Source organism: Dasypus novemcinctus, chromosome 20, assembly GCF_030445035.2.
Source record: "Dasypus novemcinctus isolate mDasNov1 chromosome 20, mDasNov1.1.hap2, whole genome shotgun sequence".
NCBI classification, from domain to species: Eukaryota; Metazoa; Chordata; class Mammalia; order Cingulata; family Dasypodidae; genus Dasypus; species Dasypus novemcinctus.
The window spans coordinates 48,957,417-48,969,460 of record NC_080692.1 but is presented as its reverse complement, the minus strand read 5'-3'; the positions used below and the strand labels follow the sequence as shown (position 1 = coordinate 48,969,460).

The 12,044-nt window shown below is 51.9% G+C and overlaps 1 protein-coding gene and 1 long non-coding RNA gene across 19 annotated transcripts in view; one reads left to right on the top strand and one right to left on the bottom strand.

Moving 5' to 3' along the window:
* Positions 1–7,130, bottom strand: part of PPFIBP1 (PPFIA binding protein 1) — a 213,418-nt gene extending 206,288 nt beyond the window's left edge. For all 18 annotated transcript variants that reach the window (XM_071210223.1, XM_071210234.1, XM_071210228.1 and 15 more), the window contains exon 1: positions 6,992–7,130. The gene's annotated coding sequence lies outside the window, so the exon portion shown is untranslated. The remainder of the gene's footprint in view (positions 1–6,991) is intronic.
* A 440-nt stretch (positions 7,131–7,570) lies between these two features.
* LOC139437113 (uncharacterized) lies at positions 7,571–10,175 on the top strand. Its single transcript, XR_011646704.1, has 2 exons — positions 7,571–8,136; positions 9,275–10,175. It is a non-coding gene; the product is annotated as an uncharacterized lncRNA (long non-coding RNA).
* Positions 10,176–12,044: the final 1,869 nt, after the last annotated feature.

Genomic DNA, 12,044 nt, shown 5'->3' with positions numbered 1-12,044 from the left:
GGACATGGAGGCTGAGGCGGTCAGGGCTCCTGACATGGAGGCTGAGGCGGTCAGGGCTCCTGACACGGAGGCTGAAGCGGTCAGGGGTCCTGACATGGAGACTGACTAAGTTTAAATCCTGTCACTGTGTGACACTGGGCAAGTTGCTTAACTTCTCTGTACCTTATATTCGTCTTCCGTAATATGAGAAGAAGAGCGGTACCTTTTTCTTAGGGGTGATGTAGCGTTTAAATCTAAGTTAAAATATGTACAGTGCTTAGAACAGTGCTTAGTATACAGGCACATGACGCTGTCAGTTCTCCCAACAGCCCAGCGCGACAAGTACCCTTATTTTACCCATTCACACACGAGAACACTGCGGAGCATCATCGTGAAATCTCAAACTCCTGGAGTTCAAATCCTAACTGAAAACTCAGCCTCCACTTGGTACCCTTCACAAAGGGTGCTCTTGTCCTCTGCTCCACCCCACAGAGACCCCCAGGAACACCCGGCACACTCGTACTCACCCTCGCTCCCCCTTAAAAGAGGCCGGCCCCTAAGTATCTTACTCTCCTGACAAACCTGTTCTCTGTTTCACTTCTCTCTAAATCTAATCCCACTCACCCTGCATCTAGCTCACCCTGCATCTAGCTCACCCTGCGGCGGGGGCCCAGCGTCTCCCCCCCCCCCATTCTCGGAGGCCCCACGCAAACCCCGCGCCCGTGCTGGATCCCACTAACCAACACCCCCTCTGCTCTAGCGACCAGCCCAACTCAGAGTGTGACCTTCCCCCCCTCCGGCCCTCAGGGCCCCGCCGACGGATGTTTTATAAACTTAGTACCTTTTTTTAATATTTCAAGAGTAATGGACGCTCATTGTAAAAAAGGCAAAACCTGCTGTGAAAACAGCAAAGCCCCCTTCCCCTCCCCTGCGATCCTAGTCCCACTTCCCAAAAGCCACTCCACTTCGCACTTTTCAACACGTGGACACACGTAAGTCGCACTGGTGCTTGAGTGTGTGTGGTCTGAAATGTAGCCTATTATTTCCTTAAATATATAAAATAGACATCTATTTAAGTCAGCTTATTTTCTTCAATTCTTTGAAAAAGCTAGTCTTTTAAATCTGGTTTTTAACATGGTTACGTGTACGGGGAACCATCCCTCTCTGCCCTTACATCCTGCAGGTGAATACTCTCAAGGGCAAAGACCATATTGTACTTGTCCTGACATCTCCAAGAGGACCTATCACCGTGGGAGGGTACTGCCTAAATGTTCAATGAAACACTAACAATCATCTGTCATAAACCCACTTGCCTATTGTGTGCCAGGAAAACAGTGGTTAGAGCGTCACATGCATCCCCACGATTTAAACCTCACAACCACCTATTTCTCAGGTGACTTACCTAAAATCACACAGCTAGGAAGGGGCAGACCAGGGATTCCAATCGATATTTTCCTGACTCCAGTGCCTCCACCCTTCATCCTATGACAGAGTTAATAAAGTTTTCCTAAGGACATCCTTTGTCTCCTCAAGTTAAGAGGACAGAAAAGTTCCAAGTATTCTGGTTTGAACAAGTGGGAGTGAAGATAAGGGAGGAGGGTCAAAATGAGTGGTGAGTAGCTGGAGGCAAGCTACTTCAGCCGTCCAGCTAATCTACCGTTGAGTCAATCCCTCTGCGTTTAGCACTTACTACGGGAAAGAGTTCAATTACTCACCTTCTTCTTCAGGCTCCGCACTGCACTCTTCTTCGGGAATAACTGCCACGATCTTTTGAAAATCTATGGTGTGCTGGGCGTGCCCTTATTAGTTCTATTAATTTCTAATTATTTGTGATCCTTACAGAAGTTCTATGGGACAAATATTAGTACCACCATTTTACAGATGGGAAAACTAAGACCCAGAGACGTAAAACTACTTACCAATATCAGACTGTAATAAAAAGCTAAGGCAGGATTTAAGTAAGGTCTGTGTGGTTCCAAAGCCCTCCCCCCTTTCCTCTCATATAGAATAATGCCATTTAATTTTTAAAGAAAGATGAACTATGATTTTTTTTTTCACTTTAGTCTCAGTTAAAATCATAGTTGGCAGCAAGTAACAGACCCAACTCCTGTGCTTAACCAAATGGAGATTTCACTCTTCTCACAAAGTCAGGAGAGGGGCAGGGAGGGCCGGTATCCCAGCCTCCTCCGTCCATCCTCATGCTCGTCTGTGTCCCCAGAGGGCTTCTCGGGTACCACTTTCCAGGGGTGCACAGACGACGTCCCTGTCTAACAGCTCATCAGCCAGGATGCTGTCCCATGGACCCCACCTGGCTGCAAGGAATGCTGGGAAACACGTTTTGGGTTTTGTTTTGGTTTTTAAACTGGCTACAGTGGTGTACACAACAAAATCAGGGCTCTGTTGTAGAAAAGAAGAGGAAGGAAGGAATATTGGTTGCACATCTATGTCCACCCCACAGGGTGATGTGGAACGCAAGCCATCCTAGAGGAGCAAGGTACCAAGTGGAGAAAACATAAAAAACCATGTTCAGAAGCCTTCTCGGTGATGCGAAGTCACGCTGACAGGGGTGGAACGGAAGGATGCTTCCAGGCTGCTGACGCAGGGGGAAAACACCGAGACCCAGGCGACTTTGCGCCAAAGCTCCTGCCAACTCGCAGGTTCAGCCAGCGTGTCTCCTCTGCGCTTCACTGCTTCCTTCCTCCCTCTACCCACTTCCCAGAGGAACCTAGAGGGAAACCACAGGCCCATTTGACTCTTCCGACATTCACAATAAAGGAACAGCGCAAGTTCAACTTCTGAGTCAAAGTAATAATCTCTGCTGCGTGTGGTTATAAGTGGCATCTTAAAAAAAAAAAAAACGATGGATCAACTGCAGCCGCACCATAAAGATGATGAAAGTAGGCCATAAAGCTTTGACCTTGCTTTCACTTTATTCCAAATAAAGTAAGGTCGGTAAACTTTCCTCATGAAACCCCATACAATCCTGCAGCAGTGAGACATTTGCTCAAAGTACTATAGAGAAAAGGCTGACAAAGAGAGGCGGAAGAACTTCAACGAGCGAGATCCCAGGCCCAGAAACGCGAGCGCGGTGGCACAGCTGGTGACGAGTTACCTCTCCCAGGTCTCGGGTGCAATGCAGCCTGCACCGCCTGACACGTCCCCCGGCTGAACACACCCAGGTGGCCTCGTTTGCCTAAAGAATCGGGCCGCTTATTTGTGAACGCACCATCGTGAAATCAAGTTTACCCTGTTCCCAAAGACACACATGCTGAGAAGGACCAAACCTGCTCTCCCGAATCCGGCTCTGTTTTTATGTCAAATGCCTGATTTCCCCAAATTAAAAGACGGTGAAAACACCCAGACCTTCTCTGACGCTCAGAGGATGTCTGTAAATCTACCGCTGGGCCCAAGTGTGCTTGGCTTTCTCCCTTCAGGACCCACACAAGACACACGTGTTTGGGCCAGAACACGTACCCTCGAGACAACCCGAGGTTAGGCAGTGCCTCAGGCACGGACATTGTAGGTGCACGTCGAAGAGAAACCACTAAATGATTTTCTATTCGGAACTCATTATATTTGCCAAAAAAACAAGGTTGTGAGTGTAAGCCAGTCAAAATGTGAGTCACACAAGTAAACACAACCAAAGTGACAACACACACACCTGGACCACTTACTCCAAACCCACATTCAGAAACAGAAGTTCTCGGATGGGTACAGACTGGGATGTGTTTAACTCAGCTCTTTCTCTCCCCACCACCCCTACAGCACATCAGCAAGAGCTGCCTAACGAAGGTGGCAACTTCAAACTCCTGAAAAGGTCGGTTTTTTAGCCTAAATCCAGTTGTTTTAGTTCCTTCAACGTGAAAAATATGACAAAAGGAACTCTAACCACATGGTTTTCTAAATTATCATTATCAAGTAATGCCAAAGGTACATCAATAATTATCATATTTAAAATAAAGATTGTAGAAAAAAATAGAAGAGTCTTTGTATTTTAAAGGGTGAGATAGTTCAGTTTTCTTAAGACTTTAGCTCCATTTAATAAGCATCAATCTCTGTGGTGGTGATATAGATGACAAAAGCTGTAGGCTTTTTTCTTAGGAAAAAGTTTCTGACCTGCACTGCAATTAATTTGAGAAACAAATGACATCATACACTACAGATGCATGGAGCTGTACAAGCCAAGAGGAGTTCTTGGACAATGTCCGTTGTGGACAGTAGGGTGACTGTTTAATTGTGAAATATCATCCTTTCGTTAAACAGAAATGCTGGCCAGAAGACAGACACTTGTTCCCTTTATTCCCAAACAACACCCAGCATCCCTAACCTTAACAACAGCTTTGGACTTCATACCTAAACCCATCTGTTCCACTCTGGCTGGAGGAAAAAAAATCACGGTGCCCTAAATGCATTCACTATTGACTGCTGAAGGTGAATTGTTTTGTTTTGTTTTTTTCTTAATTTCAGAACCAATAAAACTTTCTAAGGAAATCACTGAAAATTAAAAAAAAAACCATCATTACACAATAACTCTTGCCTATGTTTTCACCTTACAGCAACACTTTTTTAATAAAGCAGGATACAGACCCAAACACAAATGGGGTATTCATTCATTCATTCATTGTTTGAAAAGGTAACTCAAGCCAGGCCAGAGACAAGAAGAATATTTTTTAAGAAGACAAAATGCTCAAAAAGGTCTTTTCTCTTTTAACAGTTGGAAAATCATGCTGATTAGAATATAGATATTTCTTAAAACCGGAGAGGAAAACCCCAGTTATTTTTAATATAACAGATTACCAACATAACCTAAATTAACTAGAAAAATACAAATAGTTTGTGAAAATTAAAGACAGGTTTTAAAAGAAGTCATCTATAGAAAAACTGAGGGCAAAAAAAATGACCTTGTTCTGATTTATCTCACGCTGGTACAGCAAGTGAGGAAAGACTACATAAACAAACTCTCCCTCGCTGAATTTGTTTCCAAAAACTGCCTGCGATGCCCTTGACATTAGGCACTACCGATCCGCCACTATAGTCTGACCTGGCATTTCCAGCCAATATTTGTCCGTAAAGGCCAGGTTATCCTAATTTTTAAAGGAGCTGCGGGGACTATGATAGTCTCTGGTCAAAGAATTTAATCAAAGCCTGCCCACGCCTTTCTCGTGGCGTGTTCTCGCCCATCTCTCAAGTTTTGTTCTTCGAAATAACCACGTTTTATGATACCCCATCTGCCTCATAAACGCAGACCGAGAAGGTACAAGATTGGTTCAAATGAATTACACCAAATTACTGTTATTACTCGAGCTGAAGGAAACTTAAAGCTCTGGGGTGTTCAGTTCCCTGGGCCGGAGCTGGGTTCTGGGAAGGACGGTGCAAGTGTGAGCCGGCACCTCAGGGCAGCCTCCTCAGCTTTCTCCCGGGGACGTCCCGCAGGATTAGCGTTTACACGGCATCAGCCCAGGTTTCAGGGCGCTCACATGAGCCCTCAGGAATTCCACACCACCTCACTCTCTTTCCTCCTGAAAAAAGGGCCCTGGAAAATACAGACTGTTGCACGTACTTCCTGCAGGACGCAAGGACCAGGCTTGCTCCGCGTTATTCCAGAGTCATTAGCAATTTCTCTTTCTCAGCCCAAAAACACAACCCAAAATGGAAAGGTTCTGCCCTTTCCACCAGGCTCACCTCCCCTTTTCAAAAAGCCTACTCTTCATCCACCTTGGGCGGTTTAATTTTTTCAGCAACAAACAGCAGCAAAACTCAATCCCTTTTTCTAGTTCTGGAATGTAATTGCCACTTGCCCGGGAAGATGGCGAGCCCCTCTCCGCACCCTTCCCCACGCGGTGGAGCAGTCGTGCGTGGAGCAGTCGCGTCGGGGGCTTCTCTTCTCCCACCTCCGGGAGGGACCTTTCCTTCGGACGCCTGGGGCGCAGCTTTGGACTCCCACAGAGGTCCACGCCCGGCTCCTCCAGACCCGGCACCGGGGACCGCGGCTGTCTGAGCAAACTCCGTGGGAGGAAAGGGGAAACCGGACCCGGGAGTCTCAAGCCCACATCTTTTTTTTCTACAAAAGAAAGGGCCTTGAGCACTGAGGGAGGGTTCCCAATCCGTGCATGGGTTTGGTTTTTGGGTTTTTTTTCCCCAGAAAGGCCATCACATCCATTTAGTGCCTCGGGCACAGAGAACCTCCGAAGAGAAAAATGCAAGAAAAGGTCTGACACAGGAAAGAAGCAAACAATCAGAACTATGTTCTTCCACTTCTCAAAATAGTCTTTCTCCTCCCAGCAAGCCACTGCTTTCCCTCAACACCCCACTCGGGCTTTTGGGTCGAGCTCTTTCCCTCCCGCTGTTGGCAGACCCTGATGAAAGGAAGGGCTGGTTTCGGTCCCACGCGTTGGAAAGTTCTCGTTCCTATAATTAAGAGTTTGCACGCCACGCCCTCCACCCCTTCCCAGTGCAGACCCCCTCCTCTAATCCCGCTCCCTGAAAACCCAAAACGGCGCCTCGTCCTCACAGGAAACAGATCTGAGGGGACCCGGCCGCCTCCCCACCCGGCCGCGGAGAGGGGCTCCTGGGAAGACCCAGGAGGGAGGAGCGGCCGGCGCCGCAGCAGCGCCCCCCGGGCCGGGGCTCCCACAAACCCAGGCAGGGCACACCCCAGGGACCGCCGTCCCGCAGGGCACGGACGAAGACGGGGCTCGCTCCCAGTCACAGCCCTTCATTCACCTCCGCGTGGGAAGCCCGCGGGGCGCTGAGGCGCGCACACGAGGTGCCTCGCTCGCAGGGGGCACCGTTCAGGAGTCGCGGGTCCCCCACCCCTGCTGGGGGTTCTCCGCGCTCCTGGGCGCCCAGGGCGTGGGGCACACGGAGACCTCCGCGTCCGGCCCTTGGCGTTCCCGCCTCGGCCTGCTCGGGGCCACCGCCCCGGCCCCACCGAGCCCGCCCCCGCGGGAGCCGGCCAGGGGCTTCTCCCCGGGCGGGGGCGGCGGCGGGTGGCCGAGCCCCGCACGCTTACCTGGAGCGCGCACAGCGCCGGCCGCCGTCCCCGGAGCCGCTGCCCTGCCCGCAGCCGGGCCCTCCCCGCCGCCGGCCCCCTCGCGGAGCTCGGCCCGCCCCGGGCGCGCCCCGCACCGCCGGAGCCGCGCGGGCCGAGCGCCGACCTCGGCGCCCAGGTGCCTCCCCGCCGCTCCCCCGCCGGAGCGCGCGGCGCGGGCGCGGGCGGCGCGGCGCGGCGATTGGGCGCGGCCCGCGTCAGTCAGCGGCGCCCGCCCCGGCGCTCGCGGAGCCGGCCGGGCCGCCGGGGGCGTGGGTGGAGGGGCGCGGCCCCGCGGGCGCGGCGGCCAGAAGCCCGGCTGCGGGCCCGGAAGGCCGGGGCGGCGGCCGGGGGCGCCGGGGGGCGGCTGGAGGCGGGGGCCTGCGGGCGGGCGGCCGGGGAGACCCGCCGGGGGTGGAGGGCAGTGCTTGCCCCGCGGCCAGCCCCAGGGACCGGGACCTCCGGGCTAAGAGGCGGCGCGTCGCCCTGAGGCGCTCGGCGGCGGCGGCTCCCGGGGCGCCGCTGGGGCCCGCGCCCCGCCCAGCTCGGCGGGACCCCTGGAGGAGGGGACTCTCGGGAGGGACCGCCTGGACCGCGGACGCCGCCTGACCCCCTGGGCTGGGACTCTGGGGGGACGGGTCTTTCGGTTTACTAACAGCAGGTTCCAGGCGGAGAGAGTGGGGGCCCGGGGCTCGAACGTGTGAGGTGCGGGGACCTCGTTCCCTGTCACCGTGGGGAAGGACTGTGCGTTACTTTTTGTTGCTCTTGATTTTTTGATTGACAACATGCCGTGAATTTCACCACAGACTTGGCGGCGTGTAGGGTGGGCATTTCCACCGTACCAGCGCCGGGGATCAAGGGCTGTGCCAGGTGACCCCCGGCCAGGGCCCCAGGTGGCCCAGACCTGGAATCCAAGCCAATGTCTGTCTCCAGAGCCGTCCTTTCTTTCTGTATCTTAAGTATTGGTTGCCTACAGTCTACACTCGTTCAGACACTATCTGCTTTAAAAAATCTACAGACCCAGGCCTTGCTCTCAGACTTTATTACCACCGTGGGGCAAGGGCCTCCACTCTCTCCAGCTCCTAACTTGTACCTCTGACTCCATTTTCCCCCAGCACCGCTACCAGGTGAGTTTTCCAAAGCAGGTTTGGTTTTGTCGTCCACGTTGTCCCCTGTAAATCTGGTCCCCCTTTCCCTGCAGTCATTGCCAACGCCCCCTAACCTGGCTTCTCCTTACCGCTCCGTCTTCTCTCCATTTCACCCCCAGGATGCCCTCTGCTGCAGTGCAGGGGTCTGCTCACAGCTGCCTGCTTGGTTCCCACCTTTGGGCCTTGCTGGAAAGCCCACTCTTCCACCCTTTTCTCACAGCCTAGCTCAAGGCCTTGTCCACCGCCATGCCCCAGCTGGACGGCATAAGGCTTTGGGTCCATCTCCCAGCTCAGCCTCTTAGTTGCCATGTGGCCTTGGACAAGTCACTGAACCATCCGGAATCTCTCTGACACAGCCTGGTAACACCCAGCGGTTACTGTGTGGATAATTGAGAGGGCACAGATATGTGAGACTGGTGAAATACGGCTCCAGTTAATACCTCTGTGTATTCCTTACAGCAAATTCAAGGAAAAGGCTTCCTATTAAAATGGGCTACTGATAAGGAATCATTAGATCCCTGCTAACTTCCCTGGATTCCTTAAAGCCTCCCTGTCCTTAAATAATCTCTCAGCCTGAAACTTCAACTAGCTTCTGTTTTTCTTTCCTTTTGTGCTTCCACCAGAACGCTTCCCTTCCCCCACTGCCCCACTGTTGATTCAAGGTAACGCCCTCGGTTACCTCTGGACCAGTCAATCACTCAGCCTGTCCCCTAGAGACAGTCGCCCTGCCCCTCCCTCACCCCCGACACCCTCTCGGCTGTCGGTGGCCCTTGCCAGCCTGCTCCTCTGGCCACATGGCTCAAGTTCTTCAGAAACTACAGCCAGCAGGGGATGGGGGAGGGAACGCCCCACCCCTTAGGGATGGAGGGATAGAATAACAGGAAGTCGCCTCCCATCCCCTCTGCAGCTGGAGTGATAACAGCTGCCACCAGAGTCCAGAAAAAAAAAGCAGCAGCAGCAAAAGGAAACTTCAACAGAGGCCAGGGCTGAGCAGCGGTGGGCAAATCAGGGCCTGCCCGGCAGGGGTGAGAAAGGACCATCCAGGAGATTTCAGGTTCCTCCCTTCTCCGTCTAATCAGACTTACAGGAGCTCTGCTCTTATCTGCTTGTCATCTAGGCATCCCTGGAATGTTTCATTTTTAAGAGGTTCTAGCACTTCCATTGGAGCCACTGGCCTCTGGGCCTCCCGGGGACCCTGCAGCTGGACAGGATGCCTGCTGGGCAGCTGAGCGGTGACCCAGAGGTCACCACGAGAGCAGGAGAAAACCTGCAGAGAATAACGGGAGAAGGGGAATGGGCCCTAAAGGTCCCGGCGACCTTCAGGGCGGTGAGCGCCCCAGCTCCAGCCTTCCTGAGAGGAGACCTCGTGCCCGCTTGAATTCACCTGGCAGCAAGGAGCGTGCAGGCCCTTCTCCTGGCCAGCTGCAGCCTGCTCTTCTGACTTTCCCCCCAAAGCCCCTGGTTCTGCCCTCTGGAAGGAGAGAGAACACGTCGGCTCCTTTTGTGATTCGGTCCCCAAACCTGCGTGGGCCTAGCTGGGAGATGCCCCCCACCTCTTCAAGTTCAGGCCATTTTAGCCTGGTCCTTGTGGCTGGCAGGTGCAGGCTGCGAAGCCCAGCCCCGGGCTTTTTGGCTCCTTTTGAATGACGTGCTTTTCCCAGAGCACAAAGCCCAGACTCTGGACTGGCATCCGACGCCTTCGCCCTGACCCCCAACTTGCATTTCTGAACCGTCCCCCACTGGGCCTCCCGCTCCCCACTGCACAAGCCGAATCCCCAGGTGCCCACGTTCTCTGCTCTCGTGCTTCCCAGGTGGGAATGTCTTTTGCCTTTTGCTTAACGGGTTCTGACTTTCTGTTCAAGGTGATGAAAAAGTTTGAATAATGAATATTGGTGACGTTAGCACAATATTATGAAAGTAATTACTACTACTGGGTTGTAAATCCAAAAGTGGATAAAATGGGAACTTTTGAGTTGTATATATGTTCCTACAATAAAAAGGTTTATTTTTATTTAAAATGTATGACTTTTGCCTGTCTCTTCACATCTTTATGTCCTAGCTATCCTTCAAGCCCAAGTTCAAAGACACCTTTGCCACAGAGCTTTCCCGGAGCCGTGAGCTGGAAGCTATCAGTCCCTCTCCTAAAACATAAACAATGTATAGTACAATCCGAGGCAGCACTGGGGAGAGAGAAGTGTGGCTTAGAGAAGGTCAGGCCTGGGTGAGACCACAGACTGCGAGCTCTGAAGCCACCTTTTGAGTCTATGTGCTGGTGTGAAGGTGAAGATGGATACTGAAAACCTCAGGAGGTTGTTCAAGACTGGATTACAGAGCACATGGACACAATAGGTCACCAGTAGGCACCTTTTCCTCTTTTTTACAATACAAAACGATGGCACTCTTAATATATGGGTTTTGTCCCCCACTGTCTTTTCCTTACAGTCCTTGATGGCAGGGTACCAATTTGTTTCATTTTTACGTCCTTTATAGAGACATTCAATAAAAATTCGCTGAGTGAATGAATGGATGGCAAATGCTATCTCTTGCTTGCTATGAACTAGGTCTTTAGAAGTCCAAGGTGAGTAGGCCAGAGAGATGGCAAAGGATTTGGACACCTGAGGTTGTTCTCATCCCAGTCACCAAGCATAGAATGGGTTGGACGTATTGTGTGTAAATCCCAGTGAAACGAGTTTAGTTCTAGAAGTCTCCCTAAGGGAAATGGCTGCTCGTTCAGTCTGATCCTGAGCACGGCCTTGGCGATAACTGGACACCAGGTAACCTGCCGCCAGCTGGGGGTCGGCCTCTGCTCAGCTCCCCGCTGACACGGCGCCCTCCTGCCTGGGGCCAGGCTAGAGGCAGGCACATACCTCCCTGCAGGAAGTCCCACTAGTCACTCTTTTCCCACAAGGCAGATTGTGCTGGTTGTTTTCCAGTTGCCTCCCAGATAAACTTAAAAGCCTAGTTTTTCTTAAGACTTTACACTCAACTTACGCATCTCATCGTTCTATTTATAAATGGGAACATTTTTAATTAAAATGGGAATTGCTGCTTTTCATGGTCTTTGACTAATGTTCAACTGATGGCTAAATTAAACAAATCCCTTAAACAATTAACCTCATGTACAAGCTTAGTTAATTGAACTTCCTAAAGGCTTGAACCTAGTTTGTCTGGTTCTTCTGGTTCAAGAGAGGCGGACAAGATGGAGAGGTATCCTTTAAACCCTCAGGAGCGCTTCTCGGTCACCCCATGCAGGTGAGCCGCACAGCCTTCCCTAGCAGACCTTATCCCAGGCCCGCCCTTTCCCTGGATGTGCCAGAGGAGCCGGAGCACTGCCCTTCTTCCTGCACATTGAACCCTGACCTCTCTAGGGGTCTCGGGGACATGCTCGGTTGACGACAGAGCCCTACTCAAAACCAGGACCCCCACTTGGCTTACAGCTGCCACAGTGTCAGGTAAGCCTCTCTTTCTTCAAAGAATATATGACGACGTTACTAATCAGAATTCACCCAGTTGGCCTTTGTGGTACGCCCCATTCCCTGGACTGGTGCCACACACAATTCCTCGGCCTCAGATCCATTGATTTCTTCTCTGCTCACCTTTTCACCTGGGCAATTAATTTGCTCTTGCTTTATTCAGTCTCTCCTAATCATTAACTGGAATGCTTCTTAACAAGAATTTACACGTTAAAATACCTTCAATCTAGGGAAGCGGCTGCGGCTCAAGCGATTAAGCTCCCACCTACTACGTGGGAGGTCCCTGGTTCGATTCCCAATGCCTCCTGGAGGAGAAGAGCAAGACGGCGAGCTGGTGCAGCGAACTGACCCAAAAAGATAACGCAACAAGATGCCACAAAGAGGAAACACAATGAGACACAGAACAAAGCAGGG